The sequence below is a fragment of the Canis lupus genome, chromosome 7 (genome assembly GCF_048164855.1).
Source record: "Canis lupus baileyi chromosome 7, mCanLup2.hap1, whole genome shotgun sequence".
In the NCBI taxonomy this organism is placed as follows: domain Eukaryota; kingdom Metazoa; phylum Chordata; class Mammalia; order Carnivora; family Canidae; genus Canis; species Canis lupus.
Window position 1 is genome coordinate 38,568,339 of NC_132844.1, and position 13,428 is coordinate 38,581,766.

Here is a 13,428-nt window from a genome sequence, read left to right on the forward strand (position 1 = left end):
TCATTGGTAAATGGGAGATTATAAAAGCCCACATCAGAGAGTTACTGGGAAACATAAATTAAATAATGGTTAAAAAACAATGTAGTTCGCAGCATGTGGCTTGGTAAATGTGAGCTACAGCTGAATTGTACATGTTTTACAAGGAAACTGAAACTGTTCCTAACATCTTCTACAATTGTAATATTGCATATCTTTTTTTTTTTTTTTTTTGGTTTCTATTCTGACCTTTCTCTTCCCCTACACTAAAATAAATTCAGTTAAGGGCAGGGAGGATGCCTGATCATAGAACTGGAGAGTTCAAATGATTAAAGGTATCTGGCAAGTAACACGAATGTGTGCATCAGTGGTTGATAACAGTGAGGGAGTCCTAGGTCTGGAAGATCCCCCGCCCTGAAGCATACAAATTAAGTGGAAATATATGTAAACACTGACAACCAAACAGAACGCTTCTGCAAAGAAGGATTCAGCCCCTGGGTTTCTGACTCCTACCTTAGACCACACACTCTGTCATGGGCATTGTAGTCAAGTACTCCGAATTGTGTTCAAGCTTTGACTTTTCTAGCTGTTTTACCTTGGGCAAGTTATTCCAACCTTTTAAGCCTCATTTTATTCATTTGTAAAATGGAAATTACAATATCTTGCATGCTGCATTATGAAGATTAAATGGAATTGCTCTGCCCATGCCTGGGATAAAGTTATAGTAGCTAGGATATAATAGTATTCTTTTATATCTCCTAGCCCTTGATTAATGAGCAGTGGTAAGAGAGTCAGAGAGCTAAAATAATACGAAAAGCAAAAACAAACACACACACACAAACAACCTTGTGATTTGGCTGGTTGATTGATCAAGTGATAATGGAGATCTACTCTGTATATTTAAAAAAAAGATATACAGTTTTTTCAAGTAAAATCCTAATGAAATTTGACTGCTGACTATAGGCTGTACATATGATTTATCTTTGGATACATGATTTTAGTTTATTTTGCCAAGGCCTATGATTAAGTTTTGTTGTCTATATTTGTTACCCATTCCAGAATTTGGGTCAGAAAATGCAGAAACTTGAAACCCCTGACCTGGCCTATGATCACAAAACAGGATGGTGCTCAATAGTCTATACCTTGCCTTTCTCAGGATCCATTACTTCAATTTGAATAGTACTAAGCATCTAGTATATGTATGCATACCTATAGTCATGAAAAATGATATATATGTTATTAATGCTTATCTCCTTCTGCAAAGAATCTTGAAGTGAAATAAAGGAAAGAATCTGTATCTAAAACTAATTATCACAAGGCAGACTTGACTTGACCAAGTGCAATCTTTTTAGAGCAAAGGCCTTTGGATGTGCAAAAAGGCAGATCCAGGCATGTGTGTAGATAGTGAAATACCCTTGAATGACATGAGTTTGAATTACATAGATCTGCTTATACATGTATTTCCTTCAAAACAGTACTGTAAATATATTTTATCTTCCTTATGATTTTCTTTATAACTTTTTATTTTCTCTATATTACTTTATTGTAAGAAAACAGTATGTGATACATATAGCATGCAAAATATGTGTTAATTGACTCTTCATGTTATCAGTAATATTTCCAGTCAAGAGTAGGCTCTTAGTAGTTAAGTTTTTGGAGAGTCAAAAGTTATATGTGGATTTTTGTCCACACAGGGTTATCCCTAACTCCCACGTGGTTCAAGGGTCAACTGTACATGGGAGAGAACTTTGAGGGAAACTCTATATTTAGGGGGTAGAAAAAGAAAGATGACCCAGAAAGAAGACATAAAAAGAGTAAACTCAGAGATAGGAAGAGAAATCACAAAAAGTACTTCTTTGAAAATTAATGGAAAAGAAAAATCTTAAGAAGAAAGTTGGACAGTATCATCAAACGCCAGTGTGAATGGTGAGCATAGAGCACACACCACTGGATTTGCCATGACTCATTCTTTGGGATCACTGGTGACTTTTCTGAGAGCAGGCTCTGGAATGCTAAAGAAGAAAGGAAGAGGGAAAGGAGGGAGTGGGAATTGAGGTTAGTTAAAAGGTAGAACTTTTTCTTTTAAGAAGTTAGATTATCATAGAAAGGAGAGAAGGGTGTAGAATAGACAAAGGAGGGGACCTGGGGAGAGAGAGGCCACAGAGACCAATCCTGTGAGTTTCACACTCATTCTAAGCCCTCATTCATGAAATGAGGTGCATGGAAGGGAAATCTAATACATGGCCAGACTGTGTTTGGGGAAAATCCTGTTGGCCATACAGGAGAGAACATAATGGAATCTGGTTTGGTTTGGGGGTTTTGGTTTGGTTTATTTATTAATTTTTAAAAATATCCCTCACAATATAAAGAAAAACCAGTGTGGTAAGAAAGTGATTGAGAGTAGAATAAAACAAAAAAGACAAGATAATCAAAGAATGTGATAACAAATGACAGGAAATGGCTTTTACTGAAGTATGAGTCAACAGAGAGGAGCAAAAACCTAGGGATTTTGTTTTTGCTTGTGTTTAGCATGTGTTATCTTATTTTGTGTAGAAGAAAGAAAGCAAGGAATTAGTGACCTTTACCCACCCATGAGGTAAAGCACTCATTTCTACTCCACTCCACAAACAGTAGAGTAGAAATGAGTCTTTAGAGCGGGGGTGAAAAGGGTTGAGAGTACTCACTACAAGAAAAGGATGCTACAGTGAATCAGAGAGATGAACTGGCCAATGCTGAGAAGGATTGTGTACCTCATGTCAGGGCAAGCACAGATTTGCAAGGGGAGAACCAGTGGGCATAATTCTGGCTAGGCTTTTTTATAGGAATGTTCATGAGAACAGCACTGGAGAAACAAATAGTGAGAGTGGGGTGATGCAAGAGAGGGTTTATATGTGGGAGTCAGCCAAGTAGCTAAGTCCGACTAGGAGGGAAAATGGAATGTGGAAATAAGGAGGTTACCCTGAGGGTAGAGTGGGAGGGGAGCTGTATTATATCTGTTGGCCATGGTAGGTATCGCTGATGAAGTGGCATTTGAAAAGACAGCAGAATAAAGATAGAGGCAAGAAGTTATCTGGAGGAAGAGTGTTCAGGGAAAGGAAATCAGCAAGTACAAAGGCCATTGGCTGAAGCTGTGCTCAGGGTATTCAAATTTTAGCAAAAAGCCCAGGGTGGTTAGAACAGAATGGAGGAGAAGGGAAGCAGAAGGAAATGAGAAGATAAGAGAAGTAACAGGGATCTAAAGTATCTAAACTCAGAATTTAGGCTCTCAATTTACAGAAAGCCATTGGATAGGTTTGCAATATAGGAGTGATGGTATCTAACCTATATTTTAAAAAGATCTCTCTGATCAACTTAGTTATCACTACAGTATTTCAAATAGAGGCTTGGATAACAGTCATTGGGACATGGTCTACAGCTATGATTTTTTTCATAGACTTCAAAAATAAATACATATTCTTAGTTCCCAAATGCTAGAGATTCTGGCTCAGTAGGTCTAAGAGTGGGTCCCAGGAATCTATCTTTTTTTAGGCCCTTTAAGTGATTCTGATACAACTGGTCTATGGCCTGTAATTTGGGAACTCCTAGTACAATAAGACATTGCATTAAATGACTCTATCATCTTTATCACTGCTATAACTCATCTGGACTTTGGCAACCAATTTGTTTCAATCGTGTAAAAATACTAAGCAGTTACTGGTTTTGGCAAAAATCAAAAGCATTCTGTGTATGTTTTACCATTATATGCAAATTATGTTGTATACATCTTTATATCAATAATATTCATAACAAATATTTTTAAAATATGTCTGGTTGTTATATGAAGACCAGATGGTGTGTGTGTGTGTGTGTGTGTGTGTTGGGTGAGGAGAGGAGAGGAAAGGCAAAAGCAGGAGACCATTTATAAGGTTATTATAATAATCCAGATGATAGGTAGTAATAGTGAGAGTGGTCAGATTGTCAATATGTTTTAAAAGTTTAGCCAAAAAGATTTATTGATAAATCATATGTGGGATGTGATAAAAACAAAAGGCAGGGAAAGCTCTAACGCTTTTGGCCTGGACAACTAGAAGAATGGAATTGCTTTTTTGCAAAAATGAGAAGTACTGGAGGAAAAGCAGATTTCAGGAAGGGAGGTTTGGAATCAAGGATATGGCTTTGACCCGATGAGTCTGAGATTTCTATTAGCCATCCAAGTGTAGTTACTGATTATGTATATCATTGAAGAGACTGGAGATGGAAAATTAGAAGTCATTGGTATACAGATGTTATCCTCAGCCAGAGTGCTATATGAGGTTGGTTAGTACAAGGGTGGATGATAAAGAAAAGAAATATATGAATGAAGCCATGGGGCACCGCAGTATCGAGAGGTTGAGGGGGATGAGGAGGAACCAGCACTGGACTCCATGAATAGAAGGGAGAGAAAACAGTGTGTTGGAAAGCAAGTGAAGAAAATGTTTCAAGGATGAGGAAGTGATCAACTCTGTCAAATGCTACTCATAGTTCAAGGACATGGATAACTGAGAATCAAGTATTGAATTTGGCAATGCAGAGGTCAGCAACGGTCTCAGTGAGAGCTAATTGTGCACAGTTTTAAGAAAGTTTACTGTTGTTTTTCTTTAAAGTGGGAGATATTGCCAAAATATTTCCTGGATTAGGGGAATAAATAAAAAACGAAAAAAAAATTGATCATTAAAAAAAATGATGTCCTTGAAGAAAGCAAAAATAGGATCTTTTACACAAGTTAGGGGGGCAGTGGCCTTAAATAGGAGCAGGGACAACTCTTTCCTGGTAAGTTAGCAGAGTACATATACTCAGATTCTGATAGGTCAACGGTGTAGAATTTCTGAAAGTTTTCCTCTGCTAGCTTCTATTTTTCTCTGCAAAATAGTGAATACAGTAATTTCTTACATTTTACAAAAGGGGTTTCTGGTTTTGTTATGATATATTTATATATTATGTTTTGTTTGTAACATTTGTGTTTATGAAATGTGTATATTGGAGGGTTGAAGCCAGTGGCAAGAGGAGATGAAAATACAAAAGAAAGACTGATAAATTGATTCAGTGAGGCCCTAAAAGGAATGAAAGGATGTGGGATTTAGAACACAAGTGCACAGATTAGTCTTGGACAGGAGGGAAGGGGATAAAGACAGAAACAAGGATAAATGTGCTCATAGGGAGGGATTTCAAACTCTACAGAATCACTTTTCTCTATACCTACAGCTGAGAGTGATGAAGTCCATGGGGATAAAGTAGTCAAGCTAAAGAAAACAATGTGGATGAGCAGCTGTGGGAATGGGAGAGCTTGCTGCACAAGTGTGTGTCAAGGACTGCTAAGTGTCACTGAATATCCAACTGAGCTTGGATAGTATGTATCTTGGAATTAATAGCCTACCTGGTGGTATTTTTTTTCTCCAACATTTCCCTGAAGTTAAAGGATAAATATCTGCCTATAAGGAAGTCAGCCCCTTCCCCAAAAAGAAGCACCAGGAGAAGCACTGTGGCTGTCTGATATAAATGTAATTCTTGTGGAATATTAAATACACATTCATTGATTTACTCATTCCACAAAAGGTTACTGAGCATCCTCTATATGCTAGGAGCAAAACTCAAGCCTGTAGTTGAATAGGAACAAGACATTAATGAAATTAGCTCACGAGTAAATGGAAAATGGCAATACTGAGCCTACAGGGAAGGAGCTACAACAGAATATAATAGTGATATTTATTCCCATGGTAGGGTGGAAGCCAATATTACACAAAGATCTGAAGACTGAATAGGAATCCCTTAGAGAAAAAAGATGCAGGAACTGTAACCTGGGCAGAGAAAACAATATATGTACAATCCTGGAGGTGAGATGGAGCACGCTGAGTACCAAGACTGAAAACCTGAATGCTGGCAAGAGCAAGGACAGAGACAATAAAAATAAACAGAGCAGCCTTGAGGTCCATGTTAGGTATGTTCCCTGTGCCCTTAGTGGGAAAGAAGCCATTGAATTTGTCGGCAGGAGGGTCTAGTGATGGGATTTGTATCTCCCAAACACCATCTTGGGTGTGAAGGTGGATGTCTGGAGGTTCTGCAGGAGCCTCCAGGATATGGTAGGGCTGGGACTGGTGGAAGAGGGGACAGCGGCGATGGAGGCAGAGAAGTGAATGGATTCAAGAGATAATTGGGAGTTAACACTGTTAGTGCCTTATGGTAGACTGGATGAAAAGGATGAGGGCAAGGAAGGGAGGGGACAGAATACTGAATTTCTGGCTTGTTCAATAGGCTAGATGGTACAGCTTTGGGAAGTGGATAGGAAAGTGAGGAGTTCAGTTTTTGTTATATTCAAATTGGCACAAACACAGTAGAAAATAATCTGGTATTAAAAATAATCAGAATCAATATGCTCATGATACTAAATATGATCTATATTCTAGCATTTGATTCTGATATCATTTACATTTTTCAGATTTTGCCTTCTCTATCATCATTTATGAGATATATTAAATGATAATCCTCTTATCTGCAAAGAGATGTCATGGTATGATAACATGTTTTCTATTAGGGAACTAAAAGTTAACACCATCTTATGGGTTAGGGAGGCCTTCTAGTATTATGCTGAGTAGGGGTGAAGAGAATGGTGTCTTGGCCTCGTTCCTGATCTTAACTTTTCGCCATTGAGTATGATGTTAGCTATAGACTTGTATATGGCCTTGATTATGTTGAGGGATATTCCTTCTACACCTAATTTGTTTTATCATTAAAAGATATTGGATTTTATCAAATGCTTTTTCTGCATATTAAAATGACTGATCTTTATCTTTCACTCTGTTTATGTGGTATATTACATTTATTGATTCACATAAGTTGAACCAATTCTTGCATCCCAGGGATAAATCCCACTTGATCATAGTGTGTGATCCTTTTAAATGTGATCTTGAATTTGGTTTGCTAGTACTTTGTTGAGGATTTTTGCATCTATGTTTAACAGGGGTCCTGGACTGTAATTTTCTTTTTTTTTTATGGTGTCTATACCTGGCTTCAGAAACAGGGTAATGAGTTTAGAAGTGTTTCTTTCTCTTCAATTTTTTGGAAGATTTTGAGAGGTGTATATAATAATTATTCTTTGTTTGGTAGAATTAACCAATGCAGCTGTCTGGTCCTGTGCTTTTATTTATTGAGAGATTTTTGGTTACTGATTCAATCTCCTTGCTCATTAGAGGTCTGTTCAGATTTTCTATTCATGATTAGTCTTGGCAAGTTGTATGTTTCTAGGAATTTATCCATTTGTTCTAAGTTATCTAATTTATTGGCATATAATTGTTCATAGTAGTCTCGTATGATCCTTTGTATTTCTGTGATGTAGTTGTAATGTCTCTTTCATTTAAACTTTTATTTATTGGAGTTATCTTTTTTCTTAGTCTAGTTAAAGCTTTATTTATTTTATATATAATTTTTACAATATTTACCATTTTATTTATCTCTTCAAAACAAGTTTCAGTTTCACTGATCTTTTCTATTGTGTTTTTAGTCTCTATTTCTGTTCTAGCCATATTTCTTTCCTTCTGCTAACCATGGGCTTAGTTTGTTCTTCTTCTAGTTCTTTAAGGTGTACAGATGGGTTGTTTATTTGAGGTTTTTCTTCTTTTTTAATGTAGGCATTTATTGCTATAAACTCTCTTCTTAGAATTCCTTTTGCTGTATCCCATAAGTTGTTTCCATCTTCATTTGTCTCAAGATTTTTATTTATTTATTTATTTTAAATATTTTATTTACTTATTCATAGAGACAGAGAGGCAGAGACACAGGCAGAGGGAGAAGCAGGCATCATACAGAGAGCTTGACATGGGACTCGATCCTGGTTCTCCAGTATCACGCCCTGGGCTGCAGGCGGAGCTAAACCGCTGAGCCATTGGGGCTGCCCTCAAGATTTTTTTTTTTAATTTCTTCTTTGACTCATTGATTCAGAATGGTCAAAAAATTGGTTCAGAAACATGCTATTCAATCTCCACATATTTGTGAATTTTCCAGCTTTCCTCCAAGATTGACTTCTAGTTTGTGGTTGGAACAGATGCTTGATATGATTTCAGTGTTTTTAAATTTGTTAAGATTTGTTCTGTGGCCTAACACATCTAACACATCTAAATTGGAGAATGGCCCATGGCTTCTCTGCTTGAGAAGAATATGTATTCTGCTGTTTCGTGGATGGAATATTCTGTATATGTCTGTTAGGTGCATTTGGTCTAAAGTATAGTTCAAGTTCATTATTTCCTTATTGATTTTCTGTCTGGATAGTCTATCCATTGTCAAATGTGGGGTATGATGTCCCCTACTATCATTGCATTGCTATTTCTGCCTTCAAATTTGTTAATAATTGTTGAATATGTTCAGGTGCTCCAATACTGGGTGCCTACATATTTAAATTGTCATATCCTCTTGATAAATTGTCCCCTTTGTAATTATATAATGACCTTCTTTGTCTCCTATTAGAACTTTTGACTTAAAGTTCATTTGTCTGATATAAGTACAGCTATTCCTTCTCTCTTTTGTTTTCCACTTGCATGGAATACTGTTTTCTATCCCTTCACTTTCAATCTAAAAGTTTTTCTACAGTTTCAGTCTCTGTAGGCAGAATATAGTTGATTTTTTAAATCTATTCAGCTACTTATGTCTTTTAGTTGGAGAATTTAAGCTGTTTACATTTAGAGTAATTATCGATGGGTAAAGACTTACTACTGCCATTTTGTTAATTGTTTTCTGATTGTTTTATAGTTCTTTTGTTTCTTTCTTCCTCCATTACTGTCTTTATTTATGATTATTTTTGTAGTATTAGACTTGATTCTTTGTCTTTATATTTTTCTATTTATTATAGGTTTTGCTTTGTGATTACCATGAGACTTTCATAATACATCTTATAGTTTAAACAGTCTGTATTATGCTGATAACAATTTACTTCAACTGCAAAACAAAGTTCTATACATTACTTGCTAGAGATAAAGGTAGAAGAGATGATAATGAGTTGGTGCAGGGACAGACTTCCCTATGCTACCTTTTGTGGGCTAGTTTAGCTTTCTGTATTTTTCCCAGTCACTGCATTTATCTTATGTTGTTACCTAGATAAACAACCACAAATGAAAATCCCAATATAGAAACATGGAAGACTAATTTTAAAAAAAACTACTTTTATTTGTTTTACCTTAAAAGCCCAGGGGATTTATATAGTGTGTCATGCAGAAAGCTTTCCAAAGAAACCACTTTAGATACTTATCTATCTCTTTAAAACTTTTCACTAAACCAGCTACAAAATTTCTCCTTTCTCCCAGTGTCTTTACTGTCTATGTGCTTCCTTTTCAGGTCTGCCCCTCCATTTTGCCATTCTTCTTGGAACCCTAATTCCTATACTCAGTCTTGGCTGTGGAATCTGTTCTACCTTACAGAGGATCTTCCCTTATAGGGAACAGGCTTCTGGAATCCTGTTGAAAAACCCTTCCACCTTGTGAAACACATAACTATTAGTTCAGGATCTAACTTAACTGCTAGACTAGAAGCTCTATTTTGTTTAGCCACTATTTTATATCCATCATATAACATAATATAGAGCATATAGTTAAATCCAATTAATATTTGTTGAATGAATGAATGAATGAATGTTTAGACTTTCCTAGTGTGCAGCAGAAGAGTAAAGATTATCACCAAGATAGACTAGGAAAAAACGGCAAAAGAAAAGGCAGAAGGCAAGGGGCTGAGAGTATAGTATTGGAAAACATTACCAGCATCCTTTAGTCAAAGCTAGAGAAGATCTATTTTCTGACCCATCCCTTTCTCATGTTCCTGGAGATCCATTCATCATTTAAGCTGTGAACATAGCAAGACAAGGAGTCTTCCAGGTTCTCAAACACAAGTAGTTGCTCTGTACAGGTGCCCCCTAATCTCTCACTAACTGCTATTGCTGTTATGTCAACATCTTCCTGTAAATAAAGATATTTGCAGATGTTACAGAACATCCTGATAGAGACTTCTATCTGAAAGAATTAAAAGAGCTTTGTATTTCTTTCTTTTCTTTTCTTTTTTCAGTTAAAAGTCTGTTTTATTAAATAACTGGTCTGTGTGATTGCTGAGGCCACTATGTATAGACAAAAGAAAGGGAGTTATGTTTCTTGGCTTCTTCCTCCTTAGACAGAATCTTGATAATTTCCTCCTTCTTGGCCTGAAGCTGCTCTCCATAGCATTTGCATGCTTCCCTGGTCTTAGATCTGCAGGCCTTATCTACCTTCAGTATGTGGATGTGTTCCATGAGAATCTGTTTTTGAATATGTTACCCTTCACTTTCAGGAACAGGCTGTGATATACATGGCAGTCAATCTTCTTAGATTCTTGGTATCTTATGAGCAACTGGTGTAGAATTCTCATCCTCTTCATCCAGGTTACCTTTTCAGGTATTCAAGCCTTGGCAGAACCTTTTCTCTTACCAATGCCCATATGCCTGCCTTCTGGGGGGTCAAAGCACATTTCTGGCACCAAGCCCAGAAATGGACAGTCACTGGCTCCCAGATGATCAGCCCATCTTTGATCAGTTTCAGGACCTGCTGACTGGAGTTGGCATTGGGGATTTCACTGGTCGTATTGGGGTCCAACCAGACATTTGTTTAGCCACAGTGGAGGACACCGGAGACAAGCCTCTTCTGAAACCTGAGCATGCCCATGGCTGTGGCCGCAGTGGCAAAAGGAAAGCAAAGGGGCTTTGTATTTCAAGAGAAGCCTTTAGACAGAATGAGGGCAGATGTCCAAAGCATTTGTGTGTCAAGAACAAACACTCATGACTTTGTCTTTTATCGAGGTCTTTTGAATCTATGTGCATGGAGACAGGATTCTGAGTTTTTCTTATTAGAAAACATATATAAGAATAATTGGTGATATTCAGTGTCATCTAACTATCAGAAATAAAAAAAATTGGGAAATATTCTATGTAGAGAATTCTGTTTTCTGTAAGGCAGGATTTAGTTTTTGTTTTTAGCTATTTCAAGAAAACAAGATACAATTTGCTGTACTTTGACATTTAGTTTGACAAATACAATCATCTGAATTTAGTTTTCAGTCAATTCAACTTAATTTGTATCTTAAAAGTACTAAAATTGGCTTACAGAAAGTCATCACTCTCAGCATATCCTCAAATAATAAACACAAACATATGGGGAAGAAAAGATAGCCACCAACAAATTTTTAAAAAATCATATCCCTTTTTTATCACCAGTACCAGTAAGGAATAGAACAAAATGACTTAAACAGGGTACACAATTTTATGGAGTTGTATCCAATTTGGGTGGTGAGAGGGGTAGTTTCCTTGCATTCTCAGCTGTCTATATTTCAGAATTTATTAGTAATAATAGAGGTATCACTCCTGAATCTAATATATGTCTTTTAACCAACTTTCTATGTGAGAAACATATATTTCTCTTTTTTTTACAACAAGAGCACACAGTCTTAATGCTCAAGCAGTGACATTATTATGCTCAAAATAAACCTCATTTAATTTAAAAAACACTTCTACTTAAATGGGATTTTTATGAGGTGCTATAAGAGGAAGAAAAAGGGGGAAAACTATGGAATATAGGAGGAAATCTTCTATAGCATGTCACTTTAACACATATAGAAATAATGGATTATGTTTGAATCTCTGAAGGAATTTGGAGGTTAAACCTCTAGAGAATATACAAAACAGACAGTCCATGTGATCACTGATAATACCAAGTCTCAGACATCTTAGTACATCATAGAAGCTCTCAGAGATTTAATAATATTTTCTAAATCTTTACTAGCCTCAGACATTAGTGGAAGGAAGCACCTGTCTGTGTGAGCAAAGTATTAATTTAGGGTATATTACATTGGGTTATTGCCTACTCCCCCTTATACATGGGTTTGTATTAGGATTAGTGTCTCATAACATGAATCACTTGGCTATAATGCATAATAGTGAAAAGACTAAATGTTTTCCAAATGAAGTTCACATAGCACAACTGTTATTACAAAACCTAAGCAAATCATTTTGGTAAGTAATATACCCATAGAATAAATAACTGTTGGAAAAACATATCTAGGCTTATTAACTGAGCTAATGGAATAATATATCATGGCAACTTGGGAATCTAAATTTATTTTTTAAAAACATTGTAGTGGGCTGAATGGTGGCCACATAAAGATATGTCTATGTCCCAAACCCTAGTAGCTGTGATATTACCTTATTTGGAAAAAAAAGTCTTTGCAAAGGTAACTAAGGATCTTGAGAAGATAGTTTTGGATTATGCAGGTGGGTCCTAAACCCAATGACAAGTGTCCTTATGAGAGACACAAAGAGAAATCAAACACATAGAAGAAAAGGTGACAGTGATGCAACCACAAGTCCATGAATGCAGATGGCCACCAGAATCTGGAAGAGGCAATGAACAATTATCTCCCAGACCCCCCAGATAAAGCAGAGACCGTCAGATTTTGAACTTAGGGTTTCCAGAACTATAAGAGAATAATTTCCTGTTATTTTAAACCACGCTATGCGTGGTGATTTGTTATGGAAGCCCTAGAAAATTAGGACAGCCATCTAGATTAGTCTGTATTTAAAATTAATTTGGAGGGTGAATTTCAGCTATAAAGAAAACTCCTGGACATGTCCTTCTTATAATACAAGTTCCACCCAGAATTAACTGTGTGACCTTGAACGAGAATCTTAGCCTCCTGTTAACCAATTTCTTTTTGTACAGTTGGGCTAGATGATCTTAAACTTGCCTTCAAAATCTAAAGTCTACATTTCTGGTAATAACTGAAAGTAAAACACTAAATAAGGAGAAACAGAGCTAGCATTTTGTAAACACAGAGTCTCGCACATACATACCAGATCTCAAATACACACACACACACACACACACACACACATTCTTATAAAAAATTTTTTGGGTTTGTGTTATGAGAGAGGGAAGAAGAAACATGATTAGTTCTAATTGCTATCATTTATATGCCAAATGTTGTTTCGTGTAATCCTTATGATAAACTTGCTGTTATAGCAGTCTGGGTCCAAATAGAAATTAGAAACAGCACAGTGGTTTAAACAGGAGAAGTTGATATAAAGGATAATTAAACTAAGATAAAAGAATAACTGTAAGATCAGAAGAAGCCCTGTATAGTAACCCAAGGCTGAGGGAAAGCATTCATGAAAGGACAAACTTGAAGGAAAATAAGACCTTGCTGGAGTAGGTGTGGTTCAGTCACAGGACAGCAGAGAAATTTGCTGATTTGGCCAGGCTGGGGCAGATATAGAGCTGCTGGGCAAACAGCAGAACACCTTCCAGAGTACGGACAGAGAGCAGGCTCCTAGCAATTGGCAAGGGTGTGTAGTGGGACTCTATGTGTTGGCCAATGCAGAGGCCTTCAGAATGTGAGGGATGCAGGAGACCTGCTGAAGGAACACTACCTATTATATGA

At 36.6% G+C, this 13,428-nt stretch overlaps 1 pseudogene; it reads right to left on the bottom strand.

Annotated features, from left to right (window-relative positions):
• Positions 1-10,081: 10,081 nt before the first annotated feature.
• LOC140636404 (large ribosomal subunit protein eL19-like) lies at positions 10,082-10,661 on the bottom strand (annotated as a pseudogene).
• Positions 10,662-13,428: the final 2,767 nt, after the last annotated feature.